The sequence below is a fragment of the Moschus berezovskii genome, chromosome 4 (assembly GCF_049115385.1).
Source record: "Moschus berezovskii isolate FMDL1 chromosome 4, NW_MosBer_1.0, whole genome shotgun sequence".
NCBI lineage: Eukaryota > Metazoa > Chordata > Mammalia > Artiodactyla > Moschidae > Moschus > Moschus berezovskii.
This window is the reverse complement of record NC_142463.1, coordinates 109,260,365-109,273,862: the sequence shown is the minus strand read 5'-3', so window position 1 is coordinate 109,273,862 and position 13,498 is coordinate 109,260,365. Positions and strand designations below refer to the sequence as shown.

Genomic DNA, 13,498 nt, shown 5'->3' with positions numbered 1-13,498 from the left:
GAAATATTTTTTAATAAGAAGAAAGAAAACATTGCAAATAGAGAAACTGACTCAGAAGGCTTTGCCAGATGAACCATCTGGTTTTTAATTTAATAACCATTCAAAGAGGTTGACAGTACTCCCCTTTGCGGAGAAAATGGACTATGGAAGGAATGACAGCTGGCCTCCCTCAAGTGCTCTAACCATTTGCAAAGTGGGGAAGTTGAACGAAACTTCTCAGCCAAACATGGGGAGGGAGAGACCCCAGGGAAGACAAACACACCCCAAGAAAAGCTGAGCTGATGTTCTTCAGACTTCCCCATGGAGAGGCTGTACCCAGATGTATGACACCAGCCTGATGTCCCAAGTCTCCCGATTTGGCGAAAGTCTCTGCGGAAAGCGACCAGAGAGACGTGCATGCCACCACCTCTGAGAGAGAAAGCCATGCCCACTATGTTCGAGGAAAACCACACGCCACTTTTGTTTGGTGACGCGCCACAGCTTGTTTGTTGGAGTTGTCTGTTTTGGTGGTGATGGTTTTCTTCCCTTTTAAAAATAACCAGAGGCTTTGCACCCATGCTGTGAGTTCTTGGGGCTGGAAATAAAAGACTGAATTTAGATTTGCCTTGGAAAGATTCTGGGCTGTCGCCTTGAATTACCTGGTGGAGGGAAACATCCTTACTTTCCTAAATTCAAAGCCAACTCTTTATAAAATAGGGCATTGACTATAGAAATGAGACAGATGAGGGAGTGACTTCATGGATGCTTGTGTTGTCAGACACGTGGTCCAGGAGGCTGATGATTAGACCTGGGCCTCCAGGGCCATTTATTTCATATTATAAGATGTTTAGAAGGGAAATTGTTTTTAAGAAAAGAAAAAACTTTTTTTTTTGGGGGGGTCTTGATATGAATTCACCTGTAGCTAGAATAGTGGAGTAACCCTAAAGTCACCATAATAAGCCATTTACTGTGAAGCTGACTTTGAATTTCAGTGAAACACTTTCATGTACCTCAAGCATTTCTCAAATCCTCCTAAACAAAGGCTCATAATATGCTTTAAAATGGCAGTCTTCTCCCCAAGGCTGGAATCAAATGCCCTTGCATGCTGAGGGCGCTTGGTAATTAAGACTTGATTATACTGGCAACCGACATAAAGGCAGAGGTAGGGATGGGAGTAAAACCCAGGACTCCATGAAAATGTCTTCCGTTAGGTAGAACTTCTCAAGCCCCCTGATCCAAGCTGGTACTTACGCGCCAGTCCCTTGGCAAACTGTCCTGCTGGTGGGGACTAAGCAGGGGCTCCACAGAGCTAGGACAGGCTGGCATCCACAGACACTGCCACCACACCCCTCCCCATGCCCTGCTCACTGCAGCCACCCTTTCTAGAATCAGAAAACAGGTTTCTGGCCCATCTTATTTACTCACTTGCTGTGAGAAGTTAGGAAGGTTGGTTAGTCTCCTGATCTTTTCATTGTTTTATTATAAAATTGGAGTAACAGCTCCTACCCCACTGACCTTGTCCTGCTGGCTTGTGATAAAAACAAAATAGTATCACTAATTCATTCATTCAACAAATATTTCTTTGTCTAATTTGTAGTAGACAAAGTAGAAAAAGTCTTTTTCTTCATGAAGCTTGTATTCTTTTTTTTTCTTTTAAAAAAATATATATTTTTTATTTATCTGGATGTGCCAGGTCTTAATTGCAGAATGTGAAATCTAGTTCCCTTCAGTTCAGTTCAGTTCAGCCGCTCAGTCGTGTCCAACTCTCCGCGACCCCATGAATCACAGCACGCCAGGCCTCCCTGTCCATCACCAACTCCCGGAGTACACTCAAACTCATGTCCACAGAGTCGGTGATGCCATCCAGCCATCTCATTCTCCATCGTCCCCTTCTCCTCCCGCCCCCAACCTTTCCCAGCATCAGAGTCAGGGATCAAACCCTGGTCTCCTGCATTGGGAACACAGCATCTTAGCCACTGGACCGTGAGAGATATCCCTGAAGGTGGTATTCTAACAGGTTTCGACAGTCAGTTCACACAAAAATAAGCCAAACCTGTGTTATGCCAGGCAGTGATATTCACGTGGAGAAAAGTGACACAGCAGAGGAAGGTGGGGTGTGGTGGGTTTGGGGCAGCAGTCGTAATAGATTAGGCAGGGAGCACCTTCCTGAGAAGTTGACTTTGAGCAAAAGTCTGCAACTAATTGAGGTGAGAGCCTTCCAGATACAAGGAATGGCAGGGATCCAAACTCTGAGATGGAGTAAAGCGGGGCTGCAGAAGGAGCTGTACAGACAGCAGGTGGCAGGAACAGAGTAGGGGAGGGACAGCACCTAGGTTATGGGGTCAGAGAGGTCCCGGAGCTGTGGGGGAGGGTTCCTGAGGCATGTGCAGACTTTGGCTGTTGCTCTGAGGGTACAGGTGGCATGGTCTGTCATGCTGTTTTGCAAGCACCACTCTAGTTGCTGTTAGTGGGTGGTGAGGGGGGGTTATATAGGCTGCTGCTGCTGCGTAGTCGCTTCAGTCGTGTCCGACTCTGTGCGACCCCATAGACGGCAGCCCACCAGGCTCCTCCATCCCTGGGATTCTCCAGGCAAGAACACTGGAGTGGGTTGCCGTTTCCTTCTCCAATGCGTGAAAGTGAAAAGTGAAAGTGAGGTCGCTCAGTCGTGTCCGACTTAGTGACCCCACGGACTGCAGCCTACCAGGCTCCTCCATCCATGGGATTTTCTAGGCAAGAGTACTGGAGTGGCTTGCCATTGCCTTCTCCATGGGTTATATAGGCAGAAGCAGGGAAATCAGTTAGGTGACTGCTGCAGTGGTCCAGGTGAGAAGGCAGGCCTGGACCAGATGGTGGCAGCAAAGGTGGCGGGGGCTGGCCATATTCTGGACAGATACTGAAGATGAGGCAGATAGGATTTGATAGTGATAAGGGAGTGACTACAAATTGCCATGCAGAAGGGCTGTGGCCAGCCCACAACAGTGGGACGACGGTGAGTGAAAGGAGAACCTGGGAGGAATGGATGACTGTTTTCCCATGGGGCGGCGTGTGCCGCCGCTCCCCCTCCACGTCCCCTTGTGGCTGCCCTTGTCACTAGGACAGAACTCCAGGTGGGAGATGCTCTAGCTGGGAGGCTCTCCAAGAAGCAGTCACATACCTTTATGTGTATCATATGTTCCAGTGGACAAAGCCCTGCTACATTCACTTCTCGCCATAATCTTGTGAGATAGTCAGGGCAGACATTATTACACCCTGATTCCCCAAAGAAGAAGCAGATTCTGAGATAGTAATTTGTTCAAGGTCACAAAGCCATTAGGGCATGAAAGGTAGTCCTTCAGCTCCAGATCCTGCCTTCTTTCAGCTATGGCAAAGCCAGGCTTATCACACAAGAGGGCACAACAATAGCCAACATTTCTAGTGCAGCTGTGTGCCAGGCACTGCTCTAATGGCTTAGAAATATCAGCTCATTTAACCCTGAAGGAAGCTCTGTCCCAGTTGGTACAAGTATTGTTATTGTTCAGTTGCTAAGTCTGACTCTTTGCCACCCCATGAATTACAGCGCGCCAGGCTTTCTGTCCATCACTATCTCCCTGAGTTTGCTCAGTCTCATTTCCATCGAGTCAGTGATGCCATCCAACCATCTCATCCTCTGTCGTCCCCTTCTCCTCTTGCCCTCAGTCTTTCCCAGCATCAGGGTCTTTTCCAATGGATCAGCTCTTTGCATTAGATGGCCAAAGTATTGGAGCTTCAGCTTCAGGATCAGTCCCTCCAATGAATATTCAGGGTTGATTTCCTTTAGGATGGACTGGTTTGATCTCCTTCCTGTCCAAGGGACTCTCAAGAGTCTTCTCCAACGCTACAGTCTGAAAGCATCAATTCTTCTGTGCTCAGCCTCCCAGATAGCTCAGTTGTTAAAGATTCCACCTGTAATGTGGGAGACCCTGGTTTGATCCCTGGGTCAGGAAGGTCCCCTGGAGAAGGGATAGGCTACCCACTCCAGTATTCTTGGGCTTCCCTTGTGGGTCAGCTGGTAAAGACTCCACCTGCAATGTGGGAGACCTGGGTTTGATCCCTGGGTTGGGAAGATCCCCTGGAGAAGGGAAGGGCTACCCACTCCAGTATTCTGGCCTGGAGAATTTCATGGACTGTATAAACCATGGGGTCACAAAGAGTCGGATACGACTGAGCGACTTTTCACTTTCACTTTCAGCCTTCTTTATGGTCCAACTCTCACATCCATACATGACTGCTAGAAACACCATAACTTTGACTATATGGACCTTTGTTGGCAAAGTGGTGTCTCTGCTTTTTAATACACTGTCTAGGTTTGTCATAGCTATTCTTCCAGGGAGCAAGTGTCTTTTATCCCCTTTTATAGATAAGAAAACTGAGGAAAAGGTCATGCAGATACTAGAGAGTAAAACCCAGACTCAAACATAGATAATTCACCATGACACCTAACAATGGTCCACACCAGTGGTCTTCTACCCGAGACAGTGTGTGGGCAGCAAATGGAGAGTGCAGAAGCTGAGTGGTGTGGGGTTAGAGACAGAGGGCCCACATTGACTTGGGATGGGTTTTGAGCTACTTCTTTAAAGGTCACTTAGAAGGGATCAATGAAGACATGGCAGGCAATACAGAAGCAGGAAAGGAAGGTATGAGGCGAGCTTGGAGCACAGCAACATTGAAGAGGAGGCCAGAAGAAGCCAAAGAAGGATGGTCAGAACAGGAGGAAAGCAGGAGAACAAGTCTTTGAAGAGGCCAAGAGGACTGTTCTAAGGAGGGAAGTGCCAACAGGATCCAAGGCCACCAAAGGCTTGAGTCAGGTACATGTTGGGCTTTTCACTGGAGAACTGAATAAGCACAGGGGCTTGGGGCTAGGGTCTCACTGTACAAAGCTGGGGCATACTAGAAGATGAAGACAAAGAATCTTGTCTTCAGGATTTGATTTGATTCCTGAAAATTTCCAACAAACAAAGCAGATCCAGGATAAGTGACTAGAGCCATCAAATCACTAAGATCCATGTGGAAAGAGCTAGGTCGCAGCTGCTGACAAGAGGCTGAGTTCTTAGGAATAGTGAGAACCAACTCCAAGCCCAGGGAGTTTGGCAGCCACTTTCACAAAAGTTTTTCTGTCAGAGAGAACAGCTGAAGTCACTTTAACGTGCGTCACTGAAGCAAGTTAACTCTCACAAGGGGACAGGAAAAGCAAGAAGCAGGCCATATTCATTCCACAAATATTTACTAAGCACCTTTTATGTGTTAGGCTCTGAGAAGGTACCTAGAAAAGGCTACAAAGAGTTAACTCCAGGGTTGGACCAAAAGGCCAATGGAACAGAGTAGAGAACCCAGAAATATCTTCACTTTCACATATAATCTATACGACAGGTGGCATTCTCAGTGGAGAAAGGATGAACTGCTCATTAGTTGGATTTGGGATAGTCGGACACAACTGAAGCAACTTAGCAGCAGCAGCAGCATATAAAAAAATGAAGTTGTATCCCTATCTCACACCATACATAAAATCAATTCTAGGTGAACTGAAGACAAATATGAAAGGCAACATTTAGAAACATTTAAAAGAAAGTCTTAAAACTGCAGAGAAGAAAGGATTTCTTTAACAAATTATACAAGTCACTAATTGTAAATTAAAATGATGATAAATTCAGCTACAGTAAAATTTAAAACTTCTGTTCATCAAAAATACTATAAAGAAAAAAAAATACTATAAAGAAAGTAAGAAGACCTGGCACAAACTGGGAGAACATATTTGCAACATGTAAACTGACAAAGTTTTTATCTAAAACATATAAAGAACTCTTATAATGAATTAGAAAAAAAGACAAAAATAAACCAATAGAAAAATGAACAAAAGTCATAAATAGTACTTTACAGAAGAGGAAATATGAGTGACCAATAAACTTATAAATTGACACTTAGATTTCATCAGGAAAATGTAAAAGTATGATGCGATACCAATTTACTCATTCAGTTCAGTTCAGTTTGGCAAAAATTAAAGTCAGCTGATGATGTGTTGATAAAGACATGGAGTTACAGGAACATGTACCCACTACTGGTAGAAACCTAATTTTTACTGTGTTGGAAGATAACATGACATTTTCAAATGACGTTAAATATGTACAAACCAGTAAATCCACTCTTAAGTAAGTGTCCCAGAGAAATTCTTAAACAACCAGGAACTGTGATTAAGAATGTTTGCAGCGGTATTGTCCATTAGAGGAAAAACCTGGAAACCACCCACGTGGTCATCGATGGGTGAATGGCTAAGTGATGGTGTAGTAATATGAAACGCAGTACCGTAGTGAGAACACATTATAGTCACAAATATCAACATATATGTTGAGTGGGAAAAAGCAATTCAGAGAAAAGTTCATTGTATTAGTTATCTGTGTGCATGAAATTGCTTCAGTCATGTCTGACTCTTTGCGACTCTATGGATGGGTGCCTGCCAGGCTCCCCTGTCCATGGGATTCTCTAGGCAAGAATACTGGAGTGGGTTGCCATGCCCTCCTGCAGGGGGTCTTCCCGACCGAGGGATCGAACTTGCATCTCTTATGTCTCCTGCATTGGCAGGTGCGTTCTTTAACATTAATGCCATCTGGAAGCCCCATTTGTTATCTACTACTGTAGTTGCCCTGTAACTTACCAGCTTAACACAGCTAACATTTGTGCTCTGATAGTTGCTATGTGTCAGGAATTCGGGGACGTCTTAAATGGGTACCTCTGGGTCAAAGTCTCTCATGAGATTATGGTTCATGCCTGTGGTCTCACCTCAAGGCTTGACTTAAGGGGTTTCTGTTTTCAAGCTCACTCATGTGGTTGTGGGCAGGCTGAGGTCCCCCACCACATGTGTGGCTTCTTCCAGGGGAGAGTATTCAAAAGAGATCAAGGTAGAGATCTCCCAGACAGAAGCCACAGCCTTCTCATAACCAAACCTTAGACGTGACAGCCATATTCTGCCATGTTCTATTCCTTAGAAACAAGCTACTTGGTCCAGCCCACACTTGAAAGGAGGGGATTACAGGAGTGTGCGAATACCCCAGGAGAAGGAATGCTGGGGTCATTGTAGAGGTCGCCTCTCCCACTCCACAGTATGGTTTCATTTCATGAAATTCAGGGATAAGCGAAACTAAATTATATATTGTTTAGGTAGGTATACGTACCTAAGTAGAAGCACTGTGAGGAGTTTGGGATTAACATATACACACTTTTAAATATAAAATAGAGAACAAACAAGCATCTACTGTATAGCACAGGGAACTATAATAAATATTTTATAATAACCTACAAGGGAAAATTAGCTGAAAAAGGCCATGCATATTATGAAGATATATATATATGACTGAATCACTGCTGTAAACCAGAAATGAACACAACATTGTAAATCTACTACACTTCAATTAAATTTAAAAAAAAAGGAAAACCACTGTGAAGAAAAGCAAGAACATGATAAACATGAAATTCAGGATGTTGGTGTTCTCTGGGGAGATTGGGAGGCTGAAGGTGGTAAGAACACACAAATAGGAGCAAAGGGACAGTGAGTTTAAGGATGCTTATTTGTTATACATAACAATTTTATGTTATGTATATTTATGGGTTTTTTTTCCTTAGGTTTAGTTTTATTTTGATATTATGGAAGTTACAGCTGCATACACTTAGACTCAGTTGTTCTGTGGTATTTGCTATCCCACACCAGTTTTTCACATTTATGCTTCTCCAGGAGTAGCTACATTTACCTCCTTTTGCTAATTAATTGTAAAATTTACCTCCCTGTTTCTTCATGAAATGCTCCAGTTTCCACATCATCTGTCCCCTTCCCACAGTGGAAGATAAGGGTTTAGCTCCCTTTCCTTCCCGCCAACTCTTCCTGTATCCCACCGCCATCCTCCTTCCATCCTCAGGTCACCATGTTGGTTAGATCAGTAATCAGTATTACATTACTCAGCCAACGCTGATTTGCCTCTATTCAGAGCTAAGCCTTGTAGTAAAGGACAGCTTTTCCTTTCCTGCAGAACTTTTTTGTTTTTCCCGGTTAATTATCATGTTTGTTCATTTGCTTAGTCTGCTGTGTATTTATCACTAATTTTACTTGAGACTCTGGCGGTTGTTTACATTTCTTCTCAGTATGCTCAGGCCCTGCAGCTTTTCTGTCAATTTCATCTTCTTGGAGAAATACCTCCCAGAGTCGTCTGACCTGTTCCTGTCTGGACAGGTTGTTCTTCATGCCCGGTGCGTGAGTGTCACCCAAGGACCTCCAGGTATGGTCACCCTGGGCCTGTCTCCTCTGCGGATCCCCAGTTTTCTCCATCTCAGGGCTTCCTCCTGGGTTTACGCCTTTGTTTGGGTGATGCCTGCCCTCCTGTGCCTCAGAAGGAAGGGGGCTGAGGATGCAAATCTTTGAAAGCCTTGGCTGGTTTGGAGATCAATTTCCTTCAGAATTTTGAAACCTTTATTCCATGGCCTTCTAGCTTCCAGTGTTTCTGTGAAAAAGTCCAAAGTCACTCTGGCATCTGATTCTTTGTTTGACCTCTCTTTCTCTGGAAGCTCCATAGCATCTTTCCTTTTCCCCCTGGTGTTCTGAAATTTCACATAATGTGTCTTGCTGTGAGTCTATTTCCATCCACTATGCTGGGAACAGTGGGCCCTTGATCTAGAAACGTGTGTCCTTCAGCTCTGGGAAATCTTTTAATGATACCTTTAATGATTACTTCTTGCCCTCTTTTCCTTCTTTCACCTCCTCCTTTTTTTTTTTTTTTTTTTTTGCCAGTTCTCTGTTTCTGAAACTTAGTGTTTGAAAAATGGTAGACTAATTCACAAGTTTTCTCCTATTTTCCTCTCTTTCTCTTTTTCTGCCTTTTGGGAGACTCCCTCTATTTATCTTCCAGCCCTGTGGGAGGACTTTCTTGGTATATGCCGTCCTTGTCTCATGGGTTCAATATCTCATTTATCTCTCTTAAGATATTAATTACAGGATTTGTTTCAAGACTTCTTCTCTGTTAATTGTCTGTGATCCAGAGTCCTTTTTCTTTGTTTGTTTAATTGACTGACTTGGTTTGTGTGTTTAATATTTGAGAATTTCCTCAGATTTCTGGGGATTCCTGGTTGTCCACTTATTTTTAAAAGCAGGGAGCTAAAACTGAGAGTTGTAGAGGGATAAGCTGTGCTGTGCTTAGTCACTCAGTCATGTCTGACTCTTTGCAACCCCATGGACCACAGCCACCAGGATCCTCTGCCCATGGGATTCTCCAGGCAAGAATACTAGAGTGGGTTGCCATGCCCTCCTCCAGGGGCTCTTCCCAACTCAGGGATCGAAACCAGATCTCCCGCATTGCAGGCAGATTCTTTACCATCTGAGCCACTGGGGAAGCCCAAGAATATTGGAGTGGGTAGCCTATCCCTCCTCCAGGGGACCTTCCCAACCCAGGAATCGAACTGAGGTCTTCTGCATTGCAGGCGGATTCTTTACCAGCTGAGGGAAGCCCAGAGGGATATGAGGAGGAAACAAAAATAGCATCAACCATCTTTACCCAGTCATACAATCTTCCATATCTATCACTTATTTCAAAATATTAAAGGTGAAAAAACCATAGTCCACACTCTAATGATAAATTAATAACTGTACTCACCCTAAAAACACGCCCACAGCTTTTCCTCTTTAGCCCTTAAGGAAAAACTTGGGACTCTTTACTCAAAAAAATTCTCTTATCACAAAAATATCATGAGATTAGTGCGTGAATTTGTGACAAGTGTAAACCACTCTAAAATTGTGAATAGATTTGGAAACAATTTCTCCGTCCTCTCTACTCCCACAGTCCTGAATCAGCAGCCCGGCTCTCTCACTCATCACTTCCTGCTTGGTGAGTTGCCTGTATATTTTATCTCCATGACAATGCTCCAAGCCTCAGGAAAGTAGGATGCATGTCCAGTTCATCTCCCTATCTTCCATAGCCCCTGTCAGGAGGGAGATCTTCAAAGCTGGACAAACAGTGAATGAATAACATCATCAAGATCCCCCTTTCCTCCTCTCAGCACACATAGTTAACACCGGAGGATTTTAAATGGTGAATGAAAAAGAATCCCACAAGATCATAAAGAGAATTTAGAGAAAAATAAAGCAGGAAATCAAAGTCACCACCTCAACTTTAAAAAGAGAGGCAGATGACTGGTTGCTGTTATTGAATTCCACTTTGAGGTCTAATCTCTTTACCTCGGAGTCCACCCACATATGAATAGGATGGGCCAAGGTCCTGAGGGCAGCTGAGCAGTTTGGGAACACTAGTTTAAGCAAGGAAAGGAGGACTTTGGAAACCTACATGCACAGCCAATAAGTCAATCAGCCAATTAAGTCCACAAAGGATGGGCTGCAAATTAAGTCCCAACCCCATGGTTTGGCATTCCAGTTTCTCCATTGCCTCTCCCTCCATTCCATTCCGTCGCTCAGTCGTGTCCGACTCTTTGCAACCCCATGGACTGTAGCCTACCAGGCTTCTCCATCCATGGGATTCTCCAGGCAAGAATATTGGAGTGGGTTACCATTTCCTTCTCCAGGGGATCTTCCCGACCCAGGGATTGAACCCAGGTCTCCCGTATTGGAGGCAGACGCTTTAACCTCTGAGCCACCAGGGAAGCTCTCCTTGGGCACTTGCAAACTCCCTGTCTGGGGCCTGCCTTCTTTAATCAGCCTTGCATGTAGCTGCTAGAATCATTCTCAGATACCAAGTGTCCCATATCCCTTCTTTGTCCTGGAACTGATAGATTTCTTTCACCCCTGCATCAGTTCTCCAGCCCAAATAGCAAGACATCTTCATCCTTCCCTTCATCTTCATCCTTCCCTTCATCTTCATCCCTCCCTTACTGGGTCCCTACATCCACTGCACTTGTAAATTTCTGCCACTGTATTTTTCTGGACATTTTTTTCTCAGACTGAAAACAGTTACCACTCTCAGCAGTAACAGGAACTAATTGCTGACATTTAGTGTGCACTTACTCTGGGCTGGGCACTGTGCTAATATTGCTGGTGGATTATTTTCCTTAATCCTCCCATCAGCAGATAAAGAAACTAGGTCACAGAGAGGTGAAGTCATCTGCCCACAGCCATTGAGCTACTTAAGGTAGAGCTGGGACTTGAAGCCAGGCGAGCTAAGCTCAGGACCACAGGCTCACCTCCTGTCTGCGCACTGCCTTGATGTCACCCTCCTCAGACCTGACCCCTTCCAGGAAATGTCTGATGAGCTGAAGACCCTGCCTCTGCAACATGTGTTTACACGTTGCTGGCTTGTGGCATGGAGCCATCTTTAAATCTTCACCTTTCTGTGCCCCTACATTCAATCTGTCACTGAGTCTTGCCACTTCACAGCCTCCAAACTGCATCCCTAGAAGGAAGGAGTCCCCACCAACACCTCAGCACAGGCCCTGAGAGCTGGGGTCACCACCGTTCTTCCCAGCCAAAGAGCAGCAGGTTGTGAGTGGAGGGGACTACGTCAGCCCGAGGGCCTGGCAGAGCCAGGAATGGGAGGGGAAGAGTGGCTGCCCGTCCAAGGCCACGTCAGACCTGGGATGGGGCTGGAGCACTGGGGCAGGCCACACTCCATATTGGGGGTCAGATTTGGACATCATCAGCCTATGCTACTCCAGTACAGCCAGGTGAGCAGACACAGGCCCAGCCCTGGGGAGACAAGGCCAACTGGGCGGAGTAGGCAGCCAGGGTGCCCTTAGGGTAGCCCAGAGTGTCACTGGGGAGCCAGTAGAGCAGGCAGGGGAGGGGAGGGAGAGCGTCTTCTCAGCTGAGCTTGGGGAGGGGATGTCTGCTCTTCAGGTGTCCCCCTGGAGCTCCGGGCATGCTTTCATGGGCCCAACTATGAAAGACTAAAATCACCCTCCTCTGACTGCTGGTCGAGGCCTCAAGTTGGGGCTGAATAGCCCCTAATGATGTGCTTACCCTGTCTGCTCGGGCCAGGCTCTGATGCGCGATGAAGGCTGCCGCTTGCACCTCCATCCTGGCTTTGCCATTTGCTCCCGACCTGGCCACCCCACCCCAGGCCTGCATCCTTTGAAACATCCTGTTCACCACCCACAGACCACTTATCCCAGTGGGCCATGTCATCTTGTCATTCGGCTGCTCAAGGACCTGGAATCATTTCCAAGGCCTCTAAGACCAAATCCAAGCGTCTTACCCTGTAATTCAAGGCCTTCCCAATCAGACCCTTTGTCTCCACGGCTCCCTCATCACCCGCTACTGGAGCCCAGGTGTCCTCATGTTGCTGAGGCTTCCTTATCATCCCCCAGCCACACAGCAGTCCTTTCCACGTCTCTGGTGCTGAGGGAAGAGTGAAAAGAGCACGGGCTTTACTTTGGTTGCGTCCTGTGTGTTTTGGGCAAGTCACTCAATGTCTCTGTGCTTCCACTTGCTTACCTGTAAAAATACATTACAAGGTGTTGTGAGAATTAGAGTGTCTGTATACAAGGTACTAGCCACAGGGGAGCTTGTACTGTGTGGCTCCACTAATACAGTGCGAGTCAGGAAATGTGCCAAGTAGCTTCAACCAACTTTTTGCAGCCTCATGGACTGTAGCCTGCCAGGCTCCTCTGTCCGTAGAATTTCCCAGGCAAGGATACTGGAGTGGGTTGCCATGCCTTCCTCCAGAGGATCTTCCCGAGCCAGGGATCGAACCTGCATCTCCTAGGTCTCCTGCGTTGGGAGGTGGGTTCTTTACTACTAGCGCCACCTGGGAAGCCCCATGAGTCAATAAATGAAATCCATATTCCAGTGCCCTTGGCTTTCACCACTCGCATGCCCGCCACCTCCTTTCTCACTGTCAGACCTCTCCCGGCTTTTAGGCTCATCTCCAGATGCTTCTGTATCTGCAGCCTTTCCAGCACACCTGGCTTGGGGTGGGGCTAAGGGAAAGAAGAACAACATTTGCCAGTTGCCCACTGGGCGCCAGGCCCTGTGAGGGACATGGAGAACGCTGACAGTAGCAGCGAATACTTTCTGAGGGTCTTCTGTACTCAGCCCTGTCCCAAGCATATCATGGAAGCCTTGTTGGTAACTCAGTTCTATGGATTAAGGCTCCTAAATGACTTTCTGCTCTATCCAACCAGGATGGTTTGGTCTCCCTGGCCATATCTCACTTTTCCTAACCAGTGGCCTCCAAGAGGCTGATGGTAAGAGTTTATCCAGGAGTGATGTCCGTGTCATTCAGGCTTATCCTGGTAGAGAATATTTTAAGAAAAACACCCACCTTCATTCATCTGCCCTGCCACCCCAGGTTCAGCCAGGCCCACCTGCTGCACTCACACTGGGCCCTAGCTTTTCACAAAGGTACTATTCCGCCTGCACAGAACGCCCTTCCCCCTGTCTGCCTGGAAAACTCCAGCCTCTGACCAACCCTCCTACACTGGGGTCAAGGTCATTGTCCTTTCCCTCCTGCCCTCCAGGTGCCTCGTCCTTACCCTTCCCCAAATGTCTGCATGCTTAAAATGGGCCCTTCCCCTGGGCCGA

At 46.3% G+C, this 13,498-nt stretch overlaps 1 protein-coding gene across 4 annotated transcripts in view; it reads left to right on the top strand.

Annotated features, from left to right (window-relative positions):
- KCNN3 (potassium calcium-activated channel subfamily N member 3) overlaps positions 1–13,498 on the top strand; it is a 173,563-nt gene that overhangs the window by 129,367 nt on the left and 30,698 nt on the right. The gene's annotated exons all lie outside the window — the stretch shown is intronic.